Here is a 16,122-nt window from a genome sequence, read left to right on the forward strand (position 1 = left end):
TAAAATGTTCGGACCACCTTTTTGCAAGCTACATAAAAGGACTTATCATAAGAGATTAGCAGTATGTATCGTCCATAACAGGCAACGGAGTCCAGGATCAGAGAAGGCTCCAATCTTGGCAGAAAGTCTCCTTAGATACCAGGATCTACAGTGACCGGTAAGGAGACTCTGCTGTAAGGCAATCAGTTCTCACATGATGCAAATAACTGAACGTTTTTAAACTAATAAAACAAAAAGCAAAAGTGCAATTAAGGCTAGATGTCCAATTAGGTCAAAAATCACACTGTGCTGTTGCTACAATGATGCCTTGTGTATGTCAACATGGTGACCTGCACGATGCTGTGAAAAGCTAGTCATGAAAATAGTCAGACTGCACGTTGCAATGCTCTGGGCATAACAACGTAACCCTCCCCTACACTACACTGATGTAGTCCCTCCATAGGGCGATCATTGGCCACGTGACCTGTGCCACCGCCTAAGGGTTTAGCAGGAAAATGTGTTTATTTTGCAAGGGAGCTCTATTGCTGCGAGCTGAGGAGCAGAGGCAGCGACTGGACACTGGTACCTGAGGGAAGCAACGCAAGAGACTCAGCCGCTAAAGAAAACACTGTAATAAGAGGATCATGGCAAGAGGGCCATGTTCTAGACTCTGCATCAGGCCTCAGCATAAAATACACCCAGGCACTAAGAAAATAAATTGTTCCACAACCCCTCCCCCACTTCAATCAGGGGCTCCCCTAAACCAAGAAATTAACATGACCCCTACCAGCCTTTTCAACCAGGTACTGCACAATATTTGGTGTATTTCTTTAGGAAAAAAAATTGGACTCTTCCATTAATTTGCTATATAATAACTTCTCCATATAAGTTGTCCCCCCAGCCCCCCCCCCCCCCCCCCCAAAGCAAAGTAAAGACAGAATCGTACCATACGATATGTTATCCTTTATGATATTGGATAGACAAACCAGTGCCGCCATCATTCCCAGCCACAAATTGTCTGACTTGTGAATGTTGCCAGCTGTGTTATCGCTTTTCATCTTGTTTTCGGTGTAGTTTTGCCTTAATTTAGCTGCCGTTCATTACTCATTGGTCTCCTGATACATATGTATCCAGCGAAAAGAATCCAGAATACAAACCATTGTGCCAGAAACAATAGACGCCTGTTCTGTTTCTTTCTGATCTCAGGACTTCCAGGATAGAGATGTAATCTTCCTGAGAATAATGGCTGCAGATCCCACATCTTCTCCACATGTGTCAGAGGGATCCGGTGATCTGAGTAAGACAACCTGAGACCCTGCAGAACACTGAAAAATACTGATATACTATATTATAGGTTATATATTATAATACATATCAATTCATGGGCCCATTATACTAGTTATATTACATAAGGAGCAGTATTATAGCAGTTATATTCTTGTACATAGGAGCAGTATTATAGTAGTTATATTCTTGTACATAGGAGCAGGATTATAGTAGTTATATTCTTGTACACAGGAGCAGTATTATAGTAGTTATATTCTTGTACATAGGGGCAGTATTATAGTAGTTATATTCTTGTACATAGGGGGCAGTATTATAGTAGTTATATTCTTGTACATAGGAGCAGTATTATACTAGTTATATTCTTGTACATAGGGGCAGTATTATAGTAGTTATATTCTTGTACACAGGAGCAGTATTATAGTAGTTATATTCTTGTACATAGGGGCAGTATTATAGTAGTTATATTCTTGTACATAGGGGCAGTATTATAGTAGTTATATTCTTGTACATAGGAGCAGTATTATAGTAGTTATATTCTTGTACATAGGGGCAGTATTATAGTAGTTATATTCTTGTACATAGGAGCAGTATTATAGTAGTTATATTCTTGTACATAGGGGCAGTATTAGAGTAGTTATATTCTTGTACGTAGGAGCAGTATTAAGTTATTAGCAATGCTCTGTTCACATTTTGCCCCTAGAAAGTAATAATGCAAGTGCCTATTTACCATATGGTAATGTCCCCTGAGCCATTGACATTTCCCCACAATGTATAATGGTCCCCACACTTTGAGAGTCTCCATACTGAATGAGGGCCTACCAAAGTAGCCCACAAACTGTATTATGGCTCCCACACTGTAGAATTGTTCCTAGACTTTATAGAGACCCCAAACTGTATGAGGGCCCCCCTCAGCAGTCACTACAATGTAGGATGGAACCCTATACTTTTTGGTGCACACATTGGGTATCCCAGCGTGGTGCGATGACTTCCTGTGCGTATGGAAGCGATTCTGTTCCTGTATCAACCTTTTGTTCTGTAAACCGCAGGAATAAAGTGAGCTCTGGTCTACAGAACGGAGAGCGGTGGTGGCGAGAGTCATGGCCTCCCTGCCCCACCATACCGGCTAATTTCATTGGTGAGCTCAGCGTGCCGATACGTGTTCAGATAGTGGCAGCTGTGGGTGGGCTCCTCTGAGCACGGGGCCCGGTGTTGTCGCTCCCTCTACCCCCTCGGTATCTATGGCACAGTGTGGAGTAATGTCTCAGTAGCCGCTGTTCTCCTGCATCTGGCGCAGTTTATCTCCATTCTTGAGACATGGCCTCCTCTTACATGTAAATAATTAGTCTATTTATGCAAATGAGAGTAGTGCTAAAGAAAATGTTTCTAAATAAGAGTTGAAGACCACACCCACTTGGCTTACAAGACTAGATTCATATGCAGGGAAGAGAGGGCGATATGTCAGGAACAGAGAGAAGCAGAAATAAAAGAAGAACATCGACGGATTCAGGAGAACAGCGGCATTTACACCAGGTAACAAAATTATTGCAAGTTGACAGGTCCCCTTTAAGGGAAAAATTATTCTAAACTGCCAAATAAGAATTTCTGTAATGTGTCCTCACAGCAGGATGGAATATTCTCCCGAACACTCCGCTGCCTCGGTCAGGGAACCGTGAACATTGCTAACGCCGGCGCAGGAGATATTTTTATTCTACAGGAAATGTCATCTCCAGAGGCGAAGTCTAGAATAGAAGTCCAGGTGCTGGCGACCGATCAATGACGGTGACACGGAAAGATTCAATTGTCCGTGATCTGTTACACTCATCATCCCAATAGTCAATACAGATTGAACGTGCGGAAAAGTGTTTTATTTTTGCACAGATTTCTTTGGAAACCTATAATCCCACTTTAGCGATTTTCTAGACTTTCTGCCGGTCTTCTTCACCGCTGATTTACTGTAAAGTGACAGCGACTTTCAGACAAGAAAAGGTCACAATGTAGGAACCAGTCTGTAACATAAGCGTGTATGATGTGAGCACTAGTACATTAAAGAGCCGGAGCTGCCATTGTGATCTGCTACATGACGTGTACGAATGTCACTCGCTGGAAGGTCCTAGAAATCCAGATAACACATGGAAGATCACAAAGGACATCAACACCTGACGTAGCGATAATACACTGCATGAAAGCGAAAAATCATCTCCAAAAGCCAATTTACAGATTACATTATTCTGCTGGTGCAGTCACTGTGTACATACATTACTGATCCTGCGTTACATCCTGTATTATACCCCAGAGCTGCACTCACTATTCTGCTGGTGCAGTCACTGTGTACATACATTACATTACTGATCCTGCGTTACATCCTGTATTATACCCCAGAGCTGCACTCACTATTCTGCTGGTGCAGTCACTGTGTACATACATTACATTACTGATCCTGAGTTACATCCTGTATTATACTCCAGAGCTGCACTCACTATTCTGCTGGTGCAGTCACTGTGTACATACATTACATTACTGATCCTGAGTTACATCCTGTATTATATTCCAGAGCTGTACTCACTATTCTGCTGGTGCAGTCACTGTATACATACATTACATTACTGATCCTGAGTTACATCCTGTATTATATCCCAGAGCTGCACTCACTATTCTGCTGGTGCAGTCACTGTGTACATACATTACTGATCCTGAGTTACCTCCTGTATTATACTCCAGAGCTGCACTCACTATTCTGCTGGTGCAGTCACTGTGTACATACATTACATTACTGATCCTGAGTTACCTCCTGTATTATACCCCAGAGCTGCACTCAATATTCTGCTGGTGCAGTCACTGTGTACATACATTACATTACTGATCCTGAGTTACATCCTGTATTATACTCCAGAGCTGCACTCATTATTCTGCTGGTGCAGTCACTGTGTACATACATTACATTACTGATCCTGAGTTACATCCTGTATTATACCCCAGAGCTGCACTCACTATTCTGCTGGTGCAGTCACTGTGTACATACATTACATTACTGATCCTGAGTTACATCCTGTATTATACCCCAGAGCTGCACTCACTATTCTGCTGGTGCGGTCACTGTGTACATACATTACATTACTGATCCTGAGTTACATCCTGCATTATACCCCAGAGCTGCACTCACTATTCTGCTGGTGCAGTCACTGTGTACATACATTACATTACTGATCCTGAGTTACATCCTGTATTATACCCCAGAGCTGCACTCACTATTCTGCTGGTGCAGTCACTGTGTACATACATTACATTACTGATCCTGAGTTACATCCTGTATTATACCCCAGAGCTGCACTCACTATTCTGCTGGTGCGGTCACTGTGTACATACATTACATTACTGATCCTGAGTTACATCCTGCATTATACCCCAGAGCTGCACTCACTATTCTGCTGGTGCAGTCACTGTGTACATACATTACATTGCTGATCCTGAGTTACATCCTGCATTATACTCCAGAGCTGCACTCACTATTCTGCTGGTGCAGTCACTGTGTACATACATTACATTACTGATCCTGAGTTACATCCTGTATTATACCCCAGAGCTGCACTCACTATTCTGCTGGTTCAGTCACTGTGTACATACATTACATTACTGATCCTGAGTTACATCCTGTATTATACCCCAGAGCTGCACTCACTATTCTGCTGGTGCAGTCACTGTGTACATACATTACATTACTGATCCTGAGTTACATCCTGTATTATACTCCAGAGCTGCACTCACTGTGGGAATGAGGCTAGGTGAGGTACTTTTTAATTTGAGACTGGAGGGGAACCATAGAGAGGGTGGCATGGGGGCTCTATCATTGTGTGGGGGGTACTGTTAGGGCATAACTCTGTGTTGAGGGCACTGGGGGAATCATATAAGGAAGTCACAGAAGGGGCATCATTGTTTGCTATGGGGGCTTCATAATCTTTGGGGGATTTACTGTGGGGGCATCATACTGTGTTAGAGGTGCAGCGTGGGGGCATCATACTGTGTCAGAAGTGCAGCGTGGGGGCATCATACTGTGTTAGAGGTGCAGCGTGGGGGCATCATGCTGTGTTAGAGGTGCAGCGTGGGGGCATCATTGTGGGGGGCTCTGTAGAGATCTCATATAGTATGTGTGGGATAGTGTAGGGGCGCTGTGGATGCATCACTGTATTGGGGGTCGCTGTATGGGCATCTAACTGTGGGGGGTAAACTCTTGATGGCATAATACTGGGTGAAGGTGTCGGTGCGTGTTCGGGCACCATCGGGCATCAATATATGGGGGCTCTCACATTATTGACAGCCGAATGTCCCGTGCGGATTCTATACTGCGTGCTGGGAAATGTTTGCATCGTGGCGCTGCGCCCGGCACCGTCACAAAAGCCTTATCACACCCTGACAAGTGCAGGCGAATATCAGCGGCGAACCTGATGGAAAATCTATCGCTGCTTATTTACATTGTTTTCATAGAGATTGATGAGCTCAATGGCGGACGGCGCATCACTACAGCAACCACCGATATACAATTGTATTAGTTTACGTAAGAACAAGTCCGGACAGAGAAGAAGGACGGCGCGGAATAATGAGCGAGGAGCTCACTGGCTGCTGCTCCACCAAAGGATCCCGTGCAAGAAAATCATGTTTCTCTCCCATGTCAAGGTGGGCTTCATAGTGACGGCATGGTGGGCCGCCATGACAGAGCGGAGACTGCCATCCACACTGGACATCTGCCGCTGAGATTATACCTTTGCTGCCAGTTTTCTTACCAAGAGTAAGAGAGGAGGCAGAGGAGCTGTCCTAGATACACAGACACATAGATTTGCACAGGAGCTGCATACACAAAACTAAAGGAGATTATTTACTTTAGAAAAACCTATTAAATTATGCAGGGCATGTTATGTAAAGGGTGTGGAGCTCAGACCCCATGTAATACTATCGGACCCTAGACCAGACCCCTCCATTCATTGCAGAACCATGACCGCTCTCATCATGGAGGAGTGCACATGACAATCTCTACACTGAGGGCTCTCATCCTGGGGGACGATGCAGCTGCGAAATTTCTCCTGGGGTCCCTCCAGCTGTTGATCTCAACCAGGAGGGTTTCTCTAGCTAGTCCTCTCATCCTGGAGGTCCTCCCAGCTAGTATATTCATTCTGAAGGTCCCTCCAGCTGGTACTTTCATCTTACGGTTCTTTCCAGCTGACAATCTCATCCTGGTGGGACCCTTTAGCTTCCTTCTCAGCCTGAAGGGTTCCTGCAACTGGTACTCTCATCCTAAAGACCGTGGCTTTTAATCATGCGGGGGGGGGGGGGGGGGGTCCCTGCAACAACAAACAGCGCCAAGTCTGCATGGCCCTGAGATGGCTGTCATCCTCTCCAAGGTGGCTATCTCAGAAGATCATACACCAACCCCGCTCAAGGCATGGATTGTGCCCCTCTCCTTATTGATCATGCTCTCTCCTAGCACTGATTGTGCCCCTCTCCTTATTGATCATGCTCTCTCCTAGCACTAATCATGTCCCTCTCCTGGCACTGATTATGCCCCTCTCCTAGCACTGATCTTGCCCCTCTCCTGGCACTGACTGTGCTCCTTTCCTAGCACAGACCATGCTTCTCTCCTGGCACTGGTCATCTCCTTCTTCTGGAACTAATCTTGCCCCTCTCCTGACCTTAATCTTGCCCCTCTACTGGCACACCCGACACGCCTAATGGGTGGGAACTCCTTGCTGATTGATAATGATAGCTGTGCCCCTTTCCCCACAGTATAATATTGGGTCACCAGATGAAAGAGGCTTAAAACTGAGTGACATTGGGGGTAGACATATCATTGAAGCAACCTGTGAAGTCCACCAGGGGTCCAAGGCAGGCGGGATTGAGCATGATGAGGGCCCATACATTGTTCGCGCCCTCTTTTTTCTGTGTCCACCCTCCTGCACTGGGGGAGGAGGATAACAAATCATTCTGGGATTATTCCTGGAATGTTCGTTCGAGGAAACATCTTGTGACTATGGGGCAGAAATGTTAAACTTGGATGATGTCTTTGCAGATGACGATCTTGTATCATTAGTTGAGAAAAACAATCATTAAACACAATAAACAGTGATTTTGGTTAAAAACCCGTTTTCCCAAGTCTTGATCTTGAGAGGCTAAAATGTAGCCCCCTTCAGTAGAAGCGTCAGCTGCTTTGTTTTGCAAGGTTTTTGTTTGCGAGACAACCTGACATTTTGCAAGAACCAGAATGGAACCTCGGTGATGCGGGAGGCGCTGAGCGAAGGCTGCGGTGCAGCTCTGGAGGAAGTGAGGCGGCCGCAGAGGAAGTGAATTCACTCGAAAATGTTCTGCAAAAGCCTGCGAGCTCCGTCCTACAGTAACCACCTTCACCTGCTGACGATAAACACTCGACGCTTTTTTCCATTCCCCTCAGTCGAGACCAAAATGTTTCACTTTTGTTATAGAAAGTGGAAACTTCTGAACAAAAATAGACAAAATTAAAGGAGTAGATCAGTTTCAGAAAATAAAGATTATTGCATTTTCTAATACATTTTCTCTAGAAAATCTTCAGGGTTTTTAAGATCTCTGCTTGCTGTTGATAGAAATCTTCATTGTTTGCTTTTATACATTGCATAACAATGAGGTTTCTCGGTAATGCACCATTGAAATAGGGTAAGGAGGAAGTTCGTATCATCAGGCCTGACAGACCTCACATGTAGACCTTGTTCAGACATCCAATTTTTTTGCGTACGAGAAAATCGGATCCATTGTTCTGTTCAGACTTTGGTACAAATGTCATCTGATTTCCTCGTACTTGGAGAAGATTAAAAAAAAAAAAATCAGACCGCACTCAAATGTAATCCAAGTGCGGTCCGATTTTACCACGGACCCATTGACTTGCATGGACGATTTTGATGTGACCCTCAGATGGCCACTCTAAGGGCTTGTGCATATGTTAGGCGTTCGACACCAATCGTCTGATGTTTTGTATTGTAATAATGTCTTGCGTCTTTTGTATACAGTGGGTACGGAAAGTATTCAGATCCCTTTACATTTTTCACTCTTTGTTTCGTTGCAGCCATTTGGTAATTTCAAAAAAGTTCATTTTTTCCTCATTAATGTACACTCTGCACCCCATCTTGACTGAAAAAAAAATAGAAATGTAGAAATTTTTGAAAATTTATTAGAAAAGAAAAACTGAAATATCACATCTTCATAAGTATTCACACCCATTGTAGTATAATACGCACCCCGTAAGCCTCTATATAGGATATTGCAGTCCCCGGTGGCCTACACACAATATAATGCACTTCCTGTAGGACTCTGTATAGTATAATGCACTCCCCTTAGACCTCTATATAGTATCGTGCACTCGCCATAGGCCTCCATACAGTATAATGAACTTTCCATAGACCTCCATATAGTATAATACACTCCCCATACGCCTCTATATAGTATCATGCACTTCCCATAGGCCTCTATACGGTATTATGCACTAATCATAGGCTTCTATATAGTATAATGCACTTCCCATAGGCCTCTGTATAGTATAATGCACTCCTCATAGTCCTCCATTCAGTATAATGCACTCCCCATAGACCTCTGTATAGTATCATGCACTCCCCATAGGCCTCCAAACAGTATAACGCTCTCCCCATAAAAAATGCAATACTCACCTCTCCTCCTCATTCCCTCGCGGCCCCAAGCGCCCGCTCATCTCATCACAGTGGGCGCCATGTACTGGCGTCATCGCGTCCGCTGTCAGTCTTTGTGTCATTGACATTGAATGATGGGAGAGAGCATGTGACACTCCCTGTCTCATCATTGCTTTTAACTGTATTACTTAAAGGGGTGATACATCTGTAATGTGTCTCCTCCTTTGCTGTGCAGGTGAATGCAGCCTATTGTTCCCTGTTATCAGCCATTTGAGGCTGTGGACTGGGAGTGACCGCAGGGATTATCACGATTATCAGTCCTGATCATTACTCTATGTCCCATGTCTCCAGGGCTGCGGCTGTTCTTAGTCGCTGACTGTTGCTGCAGTGGTCAGGCCTTTCCTTTCTACCCGTCCTCCTTGTTGTGCTGTCGGTCATATGAGAATATATTATAGATAAGGAAAGCAATGTTCTCTTCCCAATCTCTGGACTCATCGCTCCGTCTTTCTGTGCAGCTGCCGGAAGAATCCTGACTCACAGTTCATGTGTCATGAAGGAAGCACCTTCCATCCCTCCCACCGGAGGCCTTTACCGAGCACTCAGCCCCTCATTCTGCTCCATCTGTAAAGTCATCTGAGGAAGTTAAGTAAGAATGAACAATAGGTGTCGGCCATCCCCGAAATATTCCCAGATGTCTCATCACGTCTCAGCTCTTGTAAAAAGTAAAAAATAGGACTACAGTGGCTTGTGAAAGTATTCACCCCCTTGACTTTTTATCTATTTTGTTACATTACAACCTGTGTTTAAATATTTTTATAATCCGATTTGTGTGTTAAGCATCAGCGCTAAATAGCCTAAGCTGGTGAAGTGAGAAAAATATAGGCATAAATTACATTTATAAAATCAAATAACTAAAAAATGGCCTACACATATGTATTCAAACCTTTTGCTATGAAGGCCCTAAAAATTTCTGGTGTAAGTGTAGCGCCCCCACTGCCGCAGGGCCGAGGGGTACCCGGTACCGGGCCTGTGAGTCTCTGCTCTGGGGTTGTCACGGTGGCTAGGCCCCGGTCCGTGACCCTGCCGAAGGGCGCACAGTATCTGATAGATGTGGATGGTGGTGGTGGTGCGGGTAGTGATGCTGTAGTGATGCAGTGCAGTAAATAACGAGGACACCAGGTTGCAGTCTCTTTACCTCTTTACTGAAGATCTCTGGGTCCTCAGTCCGGAATCCGGATAACCAGGCTGCGCAAGTCCGGCCGGTCCAATGGCACCTCCAGAGTTCTCCTAGCAGGTGGAAATCTGTGCCTTCCTTCTAGCGCTATGTGTTGTGGTCCTTCCCTGCTGTGCTTACGGAAAGTCCCCACAACTGTTGTGTCCGTTTCTTAAGTTCCCTCACAACTCGATTAGATGATGTTCTGCTAATCCTCCGTCCCTCCCTGATGTTACGGTTAGGACGGCACCCGTTTGACGGGTAGGCTCGGAGCTCTTCCGGGACCCTAGAGTCGCCCCTCTCCACAAGTTGCCCCCCAAGACTGCATAGGTGATTTAGGTGAGACAGCCCGCCTTAGACTGACTGTCCTGCCGCTGTTTAGAGTATTGCTTGAAGCTGAATATTGTAATACTCCCTTGGCGTTCCGGCCGCCGGTTGTGCGCCTCAGTAGGATGTTGCCTCGGTCTTACAGCACGACCCCTACTGGTATTCTCCTTATTGCTTTGATCTCGTTTCTCACTCAGCACAATCTATCTCGCTTCTGATCCTTCCTTGGGCACCGCCGCTATCCTGAGCAGGCACGGTCCCGTTACGTTCGCTCAAGTTGCCAAGCCTCTGTCAGGATCCCACCCCTGACAGAGACCCTACCGAATCTTCTCCCACAACACCCTCTGCCACAAGGTGTTGCCTGGTTCCAACCCAGTCAGCTTTCTGATCTAACTTCCTGCCTGACCCCCAGTTTACCCACAATGGTGGGGAGTGGCCTAGTGAATAGAACCCTTAGCTCCCCCTGGAGGCCCGACTGTGAAATGTATTGGTGTCTGTGATACCTGGTCAGATGAACTCCTTCAGTGCCATCAGACGTACCATAGCCCCCCTTAGCGGCGGAGCCACAGTACTGCAACGACCAGGACTCTGGGGCGCTGCACTCCCCCCCGGTTAAATCCAGTACTCCGGGACTGGGAAGAAAACAACAATACAAGTTAGCAAAAAGACATACAATTTCGTTGAGTGCAATAACAATAAGTATATTTGAACAGAGCTTCCCTTTATGGGAGGTGAGGACACTTGAACGTTACAAACGTGGTTAAATATCATAGCAACATGCTATAAATAACTTTTCTTACCCAACCGGGTATTCTACTTAGTACAAATTCTTGAACAATAATTTAACATTGCCTTTAAGGACGTACACTCTAAATCCACTAAAGACCTTCTTATAATCACATTATAAGGCAATTTAACTTTTACATTCTCCTTCTTTAAATCTGCAGGACCGCCTGCCCTAACGGCACCAGACCTACTGCCTCTCCTTTCTTACAGGACCGCTCCTTTCAGCCCGAGCCTTCTGTCTTTTCAACTACTATACATAGTATAGAACATAACATTACTTTCAGTTTAAAAGCACCGAGCCATCTCTATATGGCTCCTAGGAGGACTCAGGGTTCACCTTCTATCCTCGTTGTCTATCAACATTATCAAACATTTTCTATAGAACATCAAACCGTCTCATTATTTTCTTACTGACATGTATGCTGGTCACTACGTCTACCCCTACGGGCCCACTGCATCCTTCCTCTAGCTTTCACTTTCTTTCAGGGAACATCATCAGCATTTCTCTACAATTAACTAGTTGGATACATATAACTTTCTCACATAAACATTATCATCACGTTCTCTTTATCAAAACATTATTGCTATCTCTTAGTCTTAAAGCAATACCATTCTTTAAGTGCAACAAATGAACATCCCCTTTAAGAGGGGACCAAGTCTCTATGAGGTAGCATATCTTCTCAAGCTACCAGTCCATACTCAGCAAAGGTTCCAGTGTGGTATCTTCACAAAGAGTCCTTTTTGAAGTAAAACCAGTAGGGAGCACCTTTAATAAGGTGCAAACTATGTACAAAAAGTTTGTATCATGCACTGTTCATGATTCCAGCAGTTCTTTTCAACAGGAAACAAAAGCAAAAAGCAGAAGAAGGGATCCCGGGTAAACAAAGGGATCCCTTTAAGAATAACCCAGGTCGGGTTTAAAGTAGCAAAAAGCAGGGAAACAAACAGTTAACTATGTACAGTTTCAGGTTTCCGAGGTTTAGTTGGACGGCTTCCAGGGCTGCACCTGGCACTTAACCCTTCCTGGCCTGGGAAAAGTGAGGTCCAGGGTTGCACCCAGTGCCGGACAAATGCCGTTAATCCGTCTTGCATGTACGGTTAAATCATGCGCAGCGATGGAGGTCTGCGCAGCTTGAGTATGGGCATTTGCTGCAGCAGAGGTAGCGGCTGCTGCAAGATCAGTTACTGGAAAGAGGTCAGCAGCTGTGGCACTAGCAGTCGCTGGAGGGGTGTCAATTGTCAGGGCAGGGTCGTCCTTCATACCTGCTTCAGATGCGGTTCCTCCGGTGCCGGTCTGCTCCGTCTCCACTGCGGCCTGTAGCGCTGGTTGCAGGGCCTCGCGCTGCGGCGTTGTCATCTCTGCTTGCAGCATCTCGCTTTCCGGCAGGGCCTTGCTTTCCAGCTTCGGAGCGCCGGACCTTCTTCCCTGCTCCGGACCAAGCGAGGCTGCCGACAGACGTCTGGTGAGGCTCCCGATGATGGTCTTCTTCCACCCGGCCTCAGTGCTCAGCTGCGTCTGCAGGGGTTGGCGGATCAGCCCGTCCGCTCCGGTCTGCTGGAGGTCAGCGTCAGCTGTGAAAGTCTGGCTGCGATGCCTCTCCGGGTAGCTGGGGGAGTCCTCGGCTCCGACCCCACGCTCCCGCTCCGGGTGGCTCGCCATGGCGTCCTCCATGTCGCTGACTTCTTCTTCCTGGTCCTTTTCCCGCTCTCTCCTTCGTGGGCGGTTTCGCTTTCGTTGTCTCCGCCCCCCATTGAGGATCAGTAGGCGGATCTCGGCTGCTGACGGACACGTCCTCAAGGGGCAGAAATATTTAGACTGGGCGGCCATTGTCTTTCGCGCTCTCCAGCTTGTTCACGCCCACTTCCACGCCCTTCATCTTCTCCTGCGCTCTCCTCAGCGCTGCAATGGCGGCGGATTTTGGCGGTAACTTTTAGCGGCAAACAGCACGGCACAGTCTTTGCAATAAAATACAGTCCAAGTACAGTAAATCACAGTTCCAAGGCACACATGACCTGATTCTTCAGGCTTAAGTAGATCCTGTTCGTGACGCCAAGTTTTGCAGCGCCCCCACTGCCGCAGGGCCGAGGGGTACCCGGTACCGGGCCTGTGAGTCTCTGCTCTGGGGTTGTCACGGTGGCTAGGCCCCGGTCCGTGACCCTGCCGAGGGGCGCACAGTATCTGATAGATGTGGATGGTGGTGGTGGTGCGGGTAGTGATGCTGTAGTGATGCAGTGCAGTAAATAACGAGGACACCAGGTTGCAGTCTCTTTACCTCTTTACTGAAGATCTCTGGGTCCTCAGTCCGGAATCCGGATAACCAGGCTGCGCAAGTCCGGCCGGTCCAATGGCACCTCCAGAGTTCTCTTAGCAGGTGGAAATCTGTGCCTTCCTTCTAGCGCTATGTGTTGTGGTCCTTCCCTGCTGTGCTTACGGAAAGTCCCCACAACTGTTGTGTCCGTTTCTTAAGTTCCCTCACAACTCGATTAGATGATGTTCTGCTAATCCTCCGTCCCTCCCTGATGTTATGGTTGGGACGGCACCCGTTTGACGGGTAGGCTCGGAGCTCTTCCGGGACCCTAGAGTCGCCCCTCTCCACAAGTTGCCCCCCAAGACTGCATAGGTGATTTAGGTGAGTGTCATGATCTCTGCAGGCAGAGATCATAGCAAGCCTATAGAGGGACAAGCTCTCGGAAGATGGAACTATACTGACCATGAACTAAGCCTGCCGCGCAACTAGAAATAGCCAGGTAGCATTTCCTATTTATCGCTAGATGCCCAGCTCTGGCCTAAGACCTAAATAGCTAGCAGAGGGAAATATAAGACCTGGCTCACCTCTAGAGAAATATTCCAAAGAAGACAGTAGCCCCCCACATATAATGACGGTGAGTTCAGAAGAAACGACAAACGCAGCAGGAAAATAGTCTTAGCAAATTTGAGGTCCGCTTACTAGATAGCAGAAGACAGATAGTATACTTTCATGGTCAGCAGAAAAACACTAACAAAACACCATCCAGAGATTACCTTAAACTCTGGCATTAACTCATAACGCCAGAGTAGCAATCCCTGATCAACGAGAGCTTTCCAGACACAGTAACAAAACTTCAGCTGTGAACTGGAACAAATAGGCAAAACAAAACATGGACAAAAGTCCAACTTATCTAGTAGTTGTCTAGAAGCAGGAACAAGCACTGAGAGGCATCAGATAACATTGTTGACCGGCAAGAAACCACCAGAGAAATGAGCTTAAATAGCGACACCCACTACTGATGGAATCAGGTGAAACAGGAAAGAGGATGACAAGTCCAATTCCACAAGCGGCCACCGGGGGAGCCCAGAATCCAAATTCACAACAGTACCCCCCCCTCAAGGAGGGGGCACCGAACCCTCACCAGATCCACCAGGGCGACCAGGATGAGCCCTATGGAAGGCACGAACAAGATCAGAAGCATGAACATCAGATGCATTGACCCAAGAATTATCCTCCTGGCCGTAACCCTTCCAGTTGACCAGATACTGGAGTTTCCGTCTGGAAACACGAGAGTCCAAAATTTTCTCCACAACGTACTCCAACTCACCCTCAACCAACACCGGAGCAGGAGGCTCAACTGAAGGTACAACAGGTACCTCATACCTGCGCAATAACGACCGATGAAAAACGTTATGAATGGAAAAGGACGCAGGGAGGTCCAAACGGAAAGAAACAGGATTAAGAATCTCCAATATTCTATAAGGGCCGATGAACCGAGGTTTAAACTTAGGAGAAGAGACCCTCATAGGGACAAAACGAGAAGACAACCACACTAAATCTCCAACACAAAGCCGAGAACCAACACGACGATGACGGTTGGCAAAACGCTGAGTCTTCTCCTGGGACAACTTCAAACTGTCCATAACCTGCCCCCAGATGTGATGCAATCTCTCCACCACCGCATCCACTCCAGGACAATCCGAGGATTCCACCTGACCGGAGGAAAATCGAGGGTGAAACCCCGAATTACAGAAAAACGGGGACACCAAGGTGGAAGAACTGGCCCGATTATTGAGGGCGAACTCCGCCAATGGCAAAAAAGCAACCCAATCATCCTGGTCAGCAGAGACAAAACACCTCAGATATGTCTCAAGGGTCTGATTAGTCCGCTCGGTCTGGCCATTAGTCTGAGGGTGAAAAGCAGATGAAAAAGACAAATCTATGCCCATCCTAGCACAGAATGCCCGCCAAAATCTAGACACAAATTGGGTACCTCTGTCAGAAACAATATTCTCAGGAATACCGTGCAATCGGACAACATTCTGAAAAAACAGAGGAACCAACTCAGAAGAAGAAGGCAACTTGGGCAGAGGAACCAAATGGACCATTTTAGAGAAACGGTCACAGACCACCCAGATGACAGACATCTTCTGGGAAACAGGCAGATCTGAAATAAAATCCATCGAGATGTGTGTCCAAGGCCTCTTAGGAATAGGCAAGGGCAACAGCAGTCCGCTAGCCCGAGAACTACAAGACTTGGCCCGAGCACAAACGTCACATGACTGCACAAAGACTCGCACATCTCGTGACAGAGAAGGCCACCAGAAGGATCTTGCCACCAAATCCCTGGTACCAAAAATTCCGGGATGACCTGCCAATGCAGAAGAATGTACCTCAGAGATGACTCTGCTGGTCCAATCATCCGGAACAAACAGTCTATCAGGCGGACAACGATCCGGTCTATCCGCCTGAAACTCTTGCAAGGACCGCCGCAGATCAGGAGAAACGGCCGACAAAATTACTCCCTCCCTAAGGATACCTGTGGGTTCAGAATTACCAGGAGAGTCCGGGTCAAAACTCCTAGAAAGGGCATCTGCCTTACCATTCTTAGAACCCGGTAGGTATG

The sequence above is a fragment of the Ranitomeya variabilis genome, chromosome 2 (assembly GCF_051348905.1).
Source record: "Ranitomeya variabilis isolate aRanVar5 chromosome 2, aRanVar5.hap1, whole genome shotgun sequence".
Taxonomy (NCBI): Eukaryota; Metazoa; Chordata; class Amphibia; order Anura; family Dendrobatidae; genus Ranitomeya; species Ranitomeya variabilis.